The following is an 11465-nucleotide window of genomic DNA, read 5'->3' on the forward strand; positions in this document are numbered from 1 at the left end:
AGTTTAGGGGCTGGCATCCCGCGCCACTCATTGCCCCAGGGTCGCCTACCGTATCCAGTTTGCAATCGGTTGCTCTGTTTGAGTTCTTTTGAATGGTACCATCACTCCTTTACGAATCAAACTAATCTAAGCTAGTTATAAACACCTAAAATCATTCCTAACATGATAATAACCTTGAATTAATAATTAAAATTCAAGGTAGAGTTGAGAGTTTTGAGAATTCTTTCGAATATTGTAAGAAAGTCCCTTTGAGTCCTTTTGTGGAGTCTTCTACAACTTCTAGTAACTTGTTTGAAGACTCAAGTAAGTGAGAATGAGAGTGAGGAGAATGTATTCATGAGTCTACTTTATCATCACGATATCCTTCATATCATTAACCATAACTCTTGAATTCATATTTTACATTCAAGAGAGAGTTAATAGTAGAGTTCAAGAAAGCCTTCGAGTTTAATTGTGAATCCTTTGAGATCAACTATCGATTTGAGCTTTGTTTTGAGGAAGTAAGTATGAGAATAAGGAGAGTCGTATACTTGATTTCCATATTGTTATGTAGACCCTTGATTCGAGTCCTTCATGCACATAATTCCGCATGAACTTCACAAATTGAGTACCTTTGAGAGGAGTAGTATATTCAAGCTCTAAGTATTGAGTATTGAGTTCCTAACCCTTCTGAGATTATATTCCTAATCATGGAACTATTACATGTTAACCATGATGTCTTTAAGTTGAGTAGTTCATGCCCATAATCTCACATGAACCCTATAAGCCGAATAGTCTTGAGATGAGAAGTATCTTTGAGTCTTTGAGTTGAGTAGTTCATTGCTCATAATTCCTCATGAAACCTCTGAATTGAGCATTCTTGAAATGAGTAGTATCATTGAAGTTCTCTCTTTCCAAGTATCGAGTTCTATTGTGGTTATTGAAAACCTTGCATTGAGTCGTTCACAACTATAATTTGGCATGAACCATATTTTAAGAAGTCTTTTACAAACGTTTTTACTTTGTTTTAAGTCTTAAGCTTTGAGTTGAGTAAAAAGTAAGAGTAAAGTTCATTTCTTCAAAGATCATATGGGAACTAAGTATTCCCAAGAGTTAAAAATGTTTTCACATTTGAGCCAGAAAGGAAACACCGATTTCCAAGAGGGCTTTTAAGCTAAGTTTTGAGTAATTATCTCAAACCAAAGAAAGAGTTTTGTTTCAAAAAAATATGAGCTAAGTATATTTTTTGGAGTACTATTGAGCACCGATATGGGGATGCGAGTTCATAGTAACTCAAGTATCCATAAACCATGTATCCATCATGGGTAGAAAGGATCATACTTTTTAGATGATTCCTTAGTGCATTTAAGCGTAGACTAGTGGATCTACTTAGTTAAGGCGTTCAATATAACGGCAAAGTATAGGATAGTTCTGGCAGGGTGGGCAAGATGGTGTTTCACCACTTAGGCTCATAGTGGTGGTTGTCAGTTAGAGAAATTACCACAGAGTTATATTATATTTTATTATATATAAATTGAGTTGTTATTGTATTCTTCAATACACTGAGTTGATTTCTATTGTTTTAAAAGTTTTCCATATATTGTATGTGTATTTTTGCTTTATATTGAGTTGAGTACCCAGATTTAAGTATGCAGAGTTGAGTACCCAAAGTCGAGTATCATATCTTTGAGTTGAGTATCTAATCTCTGAGTGGAGTATCTTATCCTTGAGTACTTCTGAGTTGAGCAAGTTTGAGTAGTTTTAAGTATCCTTGAGTATTCCTTGAGTTGAGTAAGTTTTAGAAGAGGTAAGTATGTTTCTCTTTTTATGAAGTTTCAAGCTAATGTTATGCTTTAGAATCCCCCTTACATTCTCGTACATTTCATGTGCTGATCCGTTTAGCCTGCATCCTTTACTAATGCAGATTCAGGTATTCAGAATCATCAACAGGAGCTTCATTGATACCACATGGAGTTCCAGTTATCTATGGTGAGCCTCCTTGTTTTCGAAGGATTTTATTTACTTTTCAGTTATTATTAGTTGTTAAGATGTCGTGGGTCTTGTCCCGACTTCCATCTTTGTCAGTTAGAGGCCTCATAGATAGATAGTAGAGTTTGAGAAGTCTGTTTCATTTATCTTATTAATTGTATTAAAGACTTGAGTTGCCTATTGTTTGCTAGTTGAATATTCTATTTTTATTCAGAGTTATTCATTTCAGATAAAGATTTGTAAGTGTCATGAATTATATTTTGTTTTTAAGCTTTGTATGCTTGAGTTAGTCTTCCGCTTGTAGTCAGCCAAGATGAGGGTTCACTTGGGGACCAACAATGGTTCTCGAGTGCCGGCCACATCCAGGGTATAGGCTCGGGTCGTGACAAAAGGTAAAGTTAGATAAATTAAAAATATTAATACAAAAAATGGAGGGTCTAAGATAGCTATGTAATGACTCGGAAGGTCCCTGCAACACCCCAAAAATTTCAATTGTGTATAACGTAGTACTAAGAGACTCTTAATTTTCTTAGGTGTTATGGTCAATTCTTTAGTGTGGGAATGATTTTGGATTTCAATTAAGGTGACTAAAAACTCCTAGCACAAAGTATAGTTGAAAGTTTCCTCATCGATTAAGTTTTGATTTAAGATTCTCTTTGGGTCAACTTCAAATGACCATATCTCTTAGAATATAAAGAGTTATGTGGCTCATAAACTATCAAATTAAAGGTATTTGAATCTTCTTTCCAACGCCACCAATTTCACAACAATCCGAGTTTTGAGTAAAATGTTATGACTATTTTAGTAACCAGATACAATGTAGTAACGAATTAGTTGTAATGACCCTAAAGGTCATTTTAGGAAATTTTTCATAAAATGATCGTTTTACCTCTCCCGATAATTGCCCCGAGTCCTAATTGTTGTATTTTTGAAGTTGGTTTGAAGGAAAATTGAAGAAAAGTTGAGTTTTTGGAAAGTTGAGTTTTTAAGAGTTAAAGTTTGGTTAAAAGTGCTATTTTGAGTCATTTGGAGTTTCGAGACTCGAATCGGATTTCCATCGATTCCAGCAGTTTTAGAATGTCGAAACGGGTCTATGAGAATTTACGGAGTCGAATTTGGAGTTAAAACGAAGATTTGAGGTCCTAAGTTGCAAAAATTGTGAAATTTTGTTCAAGAGTTGACTTTGGTCAACAAATGAGGTTCCGATTCTCGAAATGGAATTTCGAGGGCACCGTTGGATTCAGGGGGTGATTCTAAGTCTAGAATGAGTCTTGGTTGAATTTTTAGAGGCCCCGAGTGCATTTCGAGTTTTGAGCCTAAAGTTAGTTTCTTGACGCCTTATCGGATACCGGGTCAAGGAGACCTCAAATTCAAATCCCGACGATTTCATTGAGTCCGAAATGTCATTTTCAAGCTAGTAGCATATTTGGTTTGTGTTCGGGAAGTGCCAAATGAGTTTTGGGTGAGCTTTTAAGCTTCTTGGATGTTTTGACACTATTTCAGCAAATTGTGGCAACTAAAGGGTTCATTATTAGTTTTAAAGGTCGAAAAATTATTCCGAAGGTTCTGAAATTTTGAGCATGAATCATAGGACTTATCTGCAAATTTTGGTGCATTTTCGCTAACCCGAGATTGGACTTTTATGGCAAATAAGAAATAATTGTTTACCGAGTAGAAATGATATTTGGCTGGGCAAACGAGCATGAAATTGAGCTCCGATTGAACGAGCAGGTCCGTATCATTATTTAAGACATTTACAAAAAAGAATCGGGTCATTTCACTATCGTATGAGGAAATTACGGCCTTTTTAGTGAAAGATTAACTGCTGTTTTTCTGGTGCGTAACAGCCATGTACTGTTATAAAAATCTCAGACTGTGTTCATTTGGTATTTTGAGCATATCGGGAGTTCTAGAGATCGGAATAAAGTGATTCTTACGGGTTTCTTCTTGAATTAATATGAGGGTTAGTATTCAATCTTCAATTCGACATTTTCTCATAATTTCTTTATCTGGTTTTTTTTTCCTATTCGTAAATTTCTTGGGAAAAGTTGAGGTTTTATCGATTTGGACTCCCTTTTTGATGAAAAAGGCATATTTACGATCCTTATGTTATGGGTAAACTGGTTTTAACATAAAATTATTGATTCATCGATTATTTTCATCATATTAACCGTGTACAATTTGGACTTTTCCGGTAAAGTTAAAGTTTGATAAATTGAGAATTTCAAGGTCGATCTTAACTCCGTTTTTGATGAAATTTCATATTTGAACTTATCTAAGCATGGGTAAGATGTTTTTCAAGAGATATTTCATTTTCGATTCGGGGTTTCGGATCCGAATATTTTAGGCTTCTTAAAGAACGTGGATCTTCCTTCAAATTGAGTTTGTGAATTGATTTCAACTCCATTTTAAAATTGGTTTTAACCATTAGCTTCCAAATACTTTAAGGATCATTTACATAAAAATTTCCAGATTTGGGTATCGTTTTCCAGTATGAGACTTTTGGACCGTTTTGCCCATTTTCCCTAAATTTTTTGATTTTGGTGTCATTGGACTTGAATTGTGATTGTGAATAATTATTTGAATAGATTATCGTGATCCGGATTATACTCGGAAAGGAAAGGCTCAAGTCAAGTAACTTTTGGAGTTCATTTTAAGGCAAGTGGCTTCCAAACTTTGTAAACTCTTAGACTACGCATGACTAATTTCCTAATTGTGTTGGGGAGTAATGGGGATTGAGAATGAGTTTTATTTGTTGATTGAAATTGTTGTAAATGAAAGATGGGGAATAAAACGAGCTAAATGTGTTATATATGACTTGAATTTGTTGAATAAGTCATGTGATAACTGATATTGATGGGATAGACGAGCATGAGTAGGCAATGATTGATACAGACATTGATGTTGAGACAGATGATGTGTAATACTATGATGTGGTCGTGATATGGTTGTGATTGAGACATGTGATGTGTAATACTATGATGTGGCCGTGATATGGTTGTGATTGAGACAAGTGATGTGTAATACTATGATGTGGTCGTGATATGGTTGTGATTGAGACAGGTGATGTGTAATACTATGATGTGGTCGTGATATGGTTGTGATTGAGGCAGATGATGTGCAATACTATGATGTGATCGTGATATGATTGTGATTGATGACATGTGCATATTCGTTATTCATCCCATGTGTGAACTATCTGTTGCATGAGTTCTGAGACACTGATATGAGGATGGATGGATATGAGACACAGTTGAGACTAGCTCCGGCTAGAGATATATGAGACGGACTAGCTCCGGCTAGCGATTTGGATGCCGATGGGATCTGGTTCCGGCGGTGATACATGGTCCATGTGTGGCCCCCATGGGTTCTGATTTGAGTATTCAGCGCGGACTGATTACGTCAACAGATGTGTATCGTAGGACAGACATGCATCACGACTACATGACATCATTATTGCATTTTGCATCGCATTTGCCTTATCTTTGTCTGTGATGTGTGGATTGTATCGGTTTACCCTTCTTATGTGGAATTTGATCTACTTGCTCTTATTTGTTGATCTGAGGTTGATGAGGATATACTGTTGGTTCTGGCTGTTGAATATGATCTGTTTAGTATAGGTTGGTTGGTTTGCTGCTAGATTGAAGTTTCGGTGGTTCGGTTGGGATTGAAAGGAGTTGTTTGTAGCTGCTAGTTTTGCTTAGTTTAGAGTTACTTGCGAGTACCTGTGGTTTTCGGTACTCACCCTTGCTTCTACACAATTGTGTAGGTTGACAGCTCTCTCAGATTCGGCTTAGTATTTTCTTTAGCAGATTGAGCTTCGGGACATACTCGAGAGGTAGCGGTTCATTCCAGACGTGCCCTTGAGTTATCTTTACTTTCAGTTTTGTTCTATTCGAGAACTATACTCTGAGACTTGCATACTTTTATTCGAATTCTGTATTTAGAGGTTTATACACGTGACAACCAAATTCTGGGTAGTATTGAGTCTTAATTAAAGTCTCCCGCTTATTTATTATCTTTTATTCTCGTATTTCTACTTCTCTATCATTGTGGTTGGGTTAGGCTGACGTGTCCGGTGGAAAATAAACACGTGCCATCACATCCGGATTTGGGGTGTGACATTAGCCGATGGGAAAACATTAAAAAAGGTCTTTTTGTCTTTTTATATCTAAGAAAACCCTGAACAAATTTCTTGACTAATTAAGTGTAACACCTCGAATTTGAGAAAATAGAAAAATGCAGCTTTCCAAACCTGGTGCAAGAACCACGGAAGCCACCAACGATCCGTGGTTTGAAACATGGTTAGTAGGTGGGGTCCGTCATTAGGCACCAAATATTTATGGTCTCTGACCCCACCCACGGTCGACCAGGACGGTCCGTGGTTGGACCCACGGACAATAGGTTTGAGCGTATGTGAGGGTCAGCAGCCAATTGGAGGGAGTTGACTGGTGGTTGACTTCAAATGGTCATATCTTTCAGCACATAATTAATTAGGTGGCTCATGACCTATCAAATGAAAGATAATTGATTCCTCTTTCCAACGCCATGACGTTTGCTAAAATCTCATCTCGGAGTAAAAAGTTATGCTCATTTTAGTGAAGCCATGTCGGGCAGAGCTTGACCGATGACCCCTACCGACGGTTGGTAGGTCAATTGACGGTGCATATGTCCCTTCGTGGATGAACTTCATCAGCTTTTAAGTTAGGGTTATTTAGGTCTTTTTCCTATGTGTTGGTGCACTTAAAATACATCGTTAAATGCCTAAACTACGTCATTTTACTCAGTTTAAGCATAATAACTTAGTGAGACATACCCAGAACCTTTATTCTCCAAGATTCATCAAAATTAAAGCAAAAAAAGAAGCAAGAGATGGCAACTTTCCTAAGAACAACAAACAGGTTTCCTGTAAGTTCCAGTCCCAAAATCGAAGGATTTTTCCAAAGATTTCGTCACCAGGTATGTGGGATTTCACTAGTGGGTTCATTTCATCCACTAGGTCCCTAGAATTCAGTCAGATTCTTGATTCTCTATATCTTGTTATTTAGCTGTTATAGTGTTCTTAATCAAATTATCATGTTTTCGTGAAATTGTTGCTTAGTTCTTTGCATGAAATTCAAAACCCTAGTGGTGTAAATTATCTTATTTCATGAATTGCACTTGCTAGGTCAGTTAAACATTGTCAGTTCATAAGTGTTGCATTCTCAAATTTACATATTAGAATATTGAGCTATCCAGTATTTCAGTTATGTTGTGTTATACATAATTCTAGTTGGGAGTAGGCTTAGCACCAAGCAGACTAGGGTTTAGCGTACCTTCATAGTCCTAGAATTGCGTGCCCTCATAAGTTGATAACTCCTCTCTGTGGGCATCAGATTTAGTGATCACCATTCATGCCTTTATGCCCTTGGCAAGGTATATTTGGTCCTCTTGATGGGGGCGTATACATTGTCAATTCTGGCTAAGCAACATCTTTGTATATACGCCTCATCAAGATGAGCCAATATACCTTGCCAAGGGTATAAAGGCATGACTGGTGTGATCACTAAATCTGATGCCCAATAAAGGGGACTTATACTCCTACGGGGGCACGTAGTTCTGGGTCTATACAGGTACGCTAAACCCTAGTCCACTCGGTGCTAAGTCTACTCCCAACTGAATATGTATATGACACATTATGACTGAAATACAGAAGTACTAAATAGCTCAAAATACTGACATGCAAATCTGAGAAAGTAACAATTATATACTGATAATGTAACATTCGAAAGTGGAGCATGCATATTTGTTTAATTGACCTAGCATGTGTAATTCATGAACTAACAAAATCTACACAACTAAGGTTCTGAGTTTCATGCAAAGAACTAAGCAATGATTCCATGAAAAAATAATAATCTGATTAGGAATACTCTAACAAATAAATCACAACCAATATCTAAGGTTTTAGAAACCCTAGGTCTAAGCAAGATATAGGAATCAAGAATCTGACAAAATTCTATGGACCTAGTGGATGAAAGTAACCCACTAGTGAAATCCCACATACCTGGTGACGAAGTCTACAGAGAAATCCTTCGATTTCGGGGCAGAAACTTGAAGAATACTGTTGCTTGTTCTTGGGAGGTTTGGTCAACTTTTTCCTCTTCTTTTTGCTCCAAGTTTGCATGATTTTTTACGAATAAAGGTTATGGGTATGTCTGACTAAGTTATTAGGCTTAAACTGAGTAAAATAACATAGCTTAGGCATAAAACGACGAAGTTTAAGTGCCCAATGCATGGGAAAAAGACCTAAATGACCCTACCTTACAAGTTGTCGAAGGCCACCCACGGAGGGACCTATTGGTCGTAGGTCGACCTACCAACCATAGGTGGGGTCGTCGGTCAAGTCTGCCCAACAGGGATTCACTAAAATGAGCATTAATTTTTACTCAGAGATGGGATTTTAGCAACCTCGATGGCGTTGGAAAGAGGATTCAACTATCTATCATTTGGTAGGTCATGGGCTGCCTAATTCCTTTTGTGCTACGTTTTATGACCATTTGAAGTTGACCCAACAACAATTTCCCTCTAACTGGTTGTTGACCCTCACCTACGTACCATAGGTCCAACCACAGACTGTATTGGTCGACCGTGATCAGAGACTATAAATATTTGGTCCTCAATGACGGACCCCACCTATGGATCGTGTGTCAGACCACGGATCGTCGGTGGCTTCTATTATTCTTTCACCAGGTCTGGAAAGCCACATTGTTTTCTATTTTCTCAAATCTGAGGTGTTACTGGAGGTTTGCACGATAGCGATGGTCAAACTTAATGAGTTGACCCATTTAACTCAACGCGATCACAAAACTTTGGTCATTATGAGCATTTTATACCCCGGCAGAATATTTTTAAAAATTGGGGTTTCAACTCCATTTCATCATTTTTTGACTTTTGGAAGCTTTGATGTGGCGATTTGAGCAAGGTTTTTGAGAAGAAACGGTTAGGTAATGATTTCTAACCTTAAATCTTCATTTACCCGTTATTAATGAATTTAAGTGTTCAAATTAGCATTTTTGGAATGATAATTTGGAATTTCTTCAAGAACCCAAAAACTTGATAAAGTGATGATTTTGAGTTAAATTTTTATCCATTTTTGAAATGGTTTTCACCAGTAGTTTCCAAATGACTTGGATACTGTATTCAGTAATGATTTTTGGGTTCAAACCTCATTTTTGGAATAGGATTTTTGAGTTGATTTGACCCATTTTTCAAAGTATATGATATGGGCGTTCGTTATTTCTGTAATCTTATTATGATTACTTGTTGGATTTAATTGTGTGGCCTTGGACATTGTTCGAAAAGGAAAATCTCAAGTCTCAAATTGATTTTAGATTGAATTAAGGCAAATGAATTTCTAAACCTTGTAAAACTTGTGGAATCTTGTATTTCCCTTCATTGTGTATATTGGGCAATAATGAGAATGAGGTGAAGAATGCAATTACTCCACTTGATTGATCTTAGTGAATGAAAAAGAGGGAATAAAAGAAAAGGGTAACATGTTGATAGTTGTGTTTTGTGATTGCCTTAATGATGATCCTAATTCGTTGATTCAGGAAATGATTTGATGGCATCATTGTAGACTTGAATTGCTTGAGTTTATTGTATCTTTTTTATGGTGTGAAATTGTTTATTTCCATTGATTTATGTACACTATCTGAGACATGTGGTGATTATGCCGATAAAAAATGCTTTCGACAAGTGACTTATACAAAGATGATGGGAAATGGTTCCAGCGAGTGATATTGTGTTGATGGGAAATAATTTTGGTGAGAGATATTATGACTATGGGAAATATCCATATGCAAGAGACAGGTTGGTTGAGTGTTACTTTTGGATATTAGGGGTGTATTTTGAGCCTAGATATAGTCGTGCGAGAAAAATGATGAAAAAATTAATCCTAATGGCCTCCTTCTTTGATGACACTTTTGATACTTATGCAACCTTTGACGAACTAGTACCTTTCAACAATGCAATCCAGAGGTAAAACATCAGTTTCACCAGTAAATTAATCATTTTACAATCCCTCACTGATGAATATGAAAAATAAAAAATGTTTTTTTCAATAGTTATTGTGAAGTTATATAAATTCTATACATACACAAATACACACGACTTAAAAATTAATTAGCCTATGATTTTGATTTAAATCTTGATATTTATTAGATGGGATATTAATGCAATTGATTCAGTAGTACCGCCATATCTGAGACATGCATATCAAGCTCTTCTAGACATATACAGTGAAATGGAACAAGTGTTGGCCAAAGAATGTAAATTAGATCGTGTATGCTATGCAAAATATGAGGTTATATTAATTTAATTGGTTTGTTGTTTGAATTTTCACTTATTGATGAGAATTCAATTCCCGACTTTATAATGTCCTCCTCATTCTATTTTCCCTTCCCCTTATATTCAATAAAACGAATTAAGAAATGAAGACTTTGGCAACAAGGAAACATTAACAACAACAACACACCTAGTGAAATCTCACTAGGTGGCGTCTGAGGATAGTAGGATAGTCAAGGTCCTTTGGAGGAACCAATTTGTTGAAAAAGCTACTTGGGAAGCTGAAGAGGACATGAAAAAGAAATATCCACAATTCTTTGAATCCGAAGAAAGTGCAGATCAAGGTACTAATTTTATTCTTAGTGCTCTCTAAATTATGAATGAGCATGTTGTTTGTTTGCATTTGCTTGTTGGGTGTTTGAGTTTGATGTTGCACCCTAAGCCTAGTAAGAGTAATCTCATTCGAGGACAAATGTTCCCAAGGGGGAGATATTGTAACATCTCGCAACTAGAAAGAACTAGAAGGAAGTTTAAAATTTGGGAAATTGTTTAAGTTAGGAAAAGTGAGTTCTTGGTCAACTTCAAACGGTTATAACTCCTATATCAGGATGAGTTAGGTGTAGTTCCATAAATGGTTGGAAAGCTCTTGGAATTATCTTTCCAATGCAGCCAAGTTTGCGCGATTCCGAGTTCGTATCAGTGAGTTATTCCCATTGGAAGTTGGACTGTTGGATTAAGTAAATGTCCAATTCGGAATTTTTAGGGGTATTTTAGTCTTTTCATTGTCCTATAATTTTAATCCATTTTAGGAGTTTAACATGGGTCAAATCAGATTTAAGCCTGTTTTAGAATTAGGGATTTCACGCTAGGGCTAAGGAGAAAGGAGAAGAGAAAAGAAGAAGGAGAAAGAGGGCAAATTCATCAAGATCGATCAAGAAAGTTGGCGTTTCGCCAAAGATTTACTTCTATCAGGTATGTGAGGCTCTCATAACATTGGGATCGTTCTCCCACATGCCAAGCATATTAATTTTAGTTTCGATTCAACCTAAATGAGTTTGAATATTGATGATCTTGATATCTATTCTTGAATTCAAATATTGTTCTTGAATTTGACTGAGTTGGGAAGTTTCTGAGTTCATTACGTCCCATCATAGAGTCGTTTCGAGTTAGGT

Source organism: Solanum stenotomum, unplaced genomic scaffold, assembly GCF_019186545.1.
Source record: "Solanum stenotomum isolate F172 unplaced genomic scaffold, ASM1918654v1 scaffold20561, whole genome shotgun sequence".
Taxonomy (NCBI): domain Eukaryota; kingdom Viridiplantae; phylum Streptophyta; class Magnoliopsida; order Solanales; family Solanaceae; genus Solanum; species Solanum stenotomum.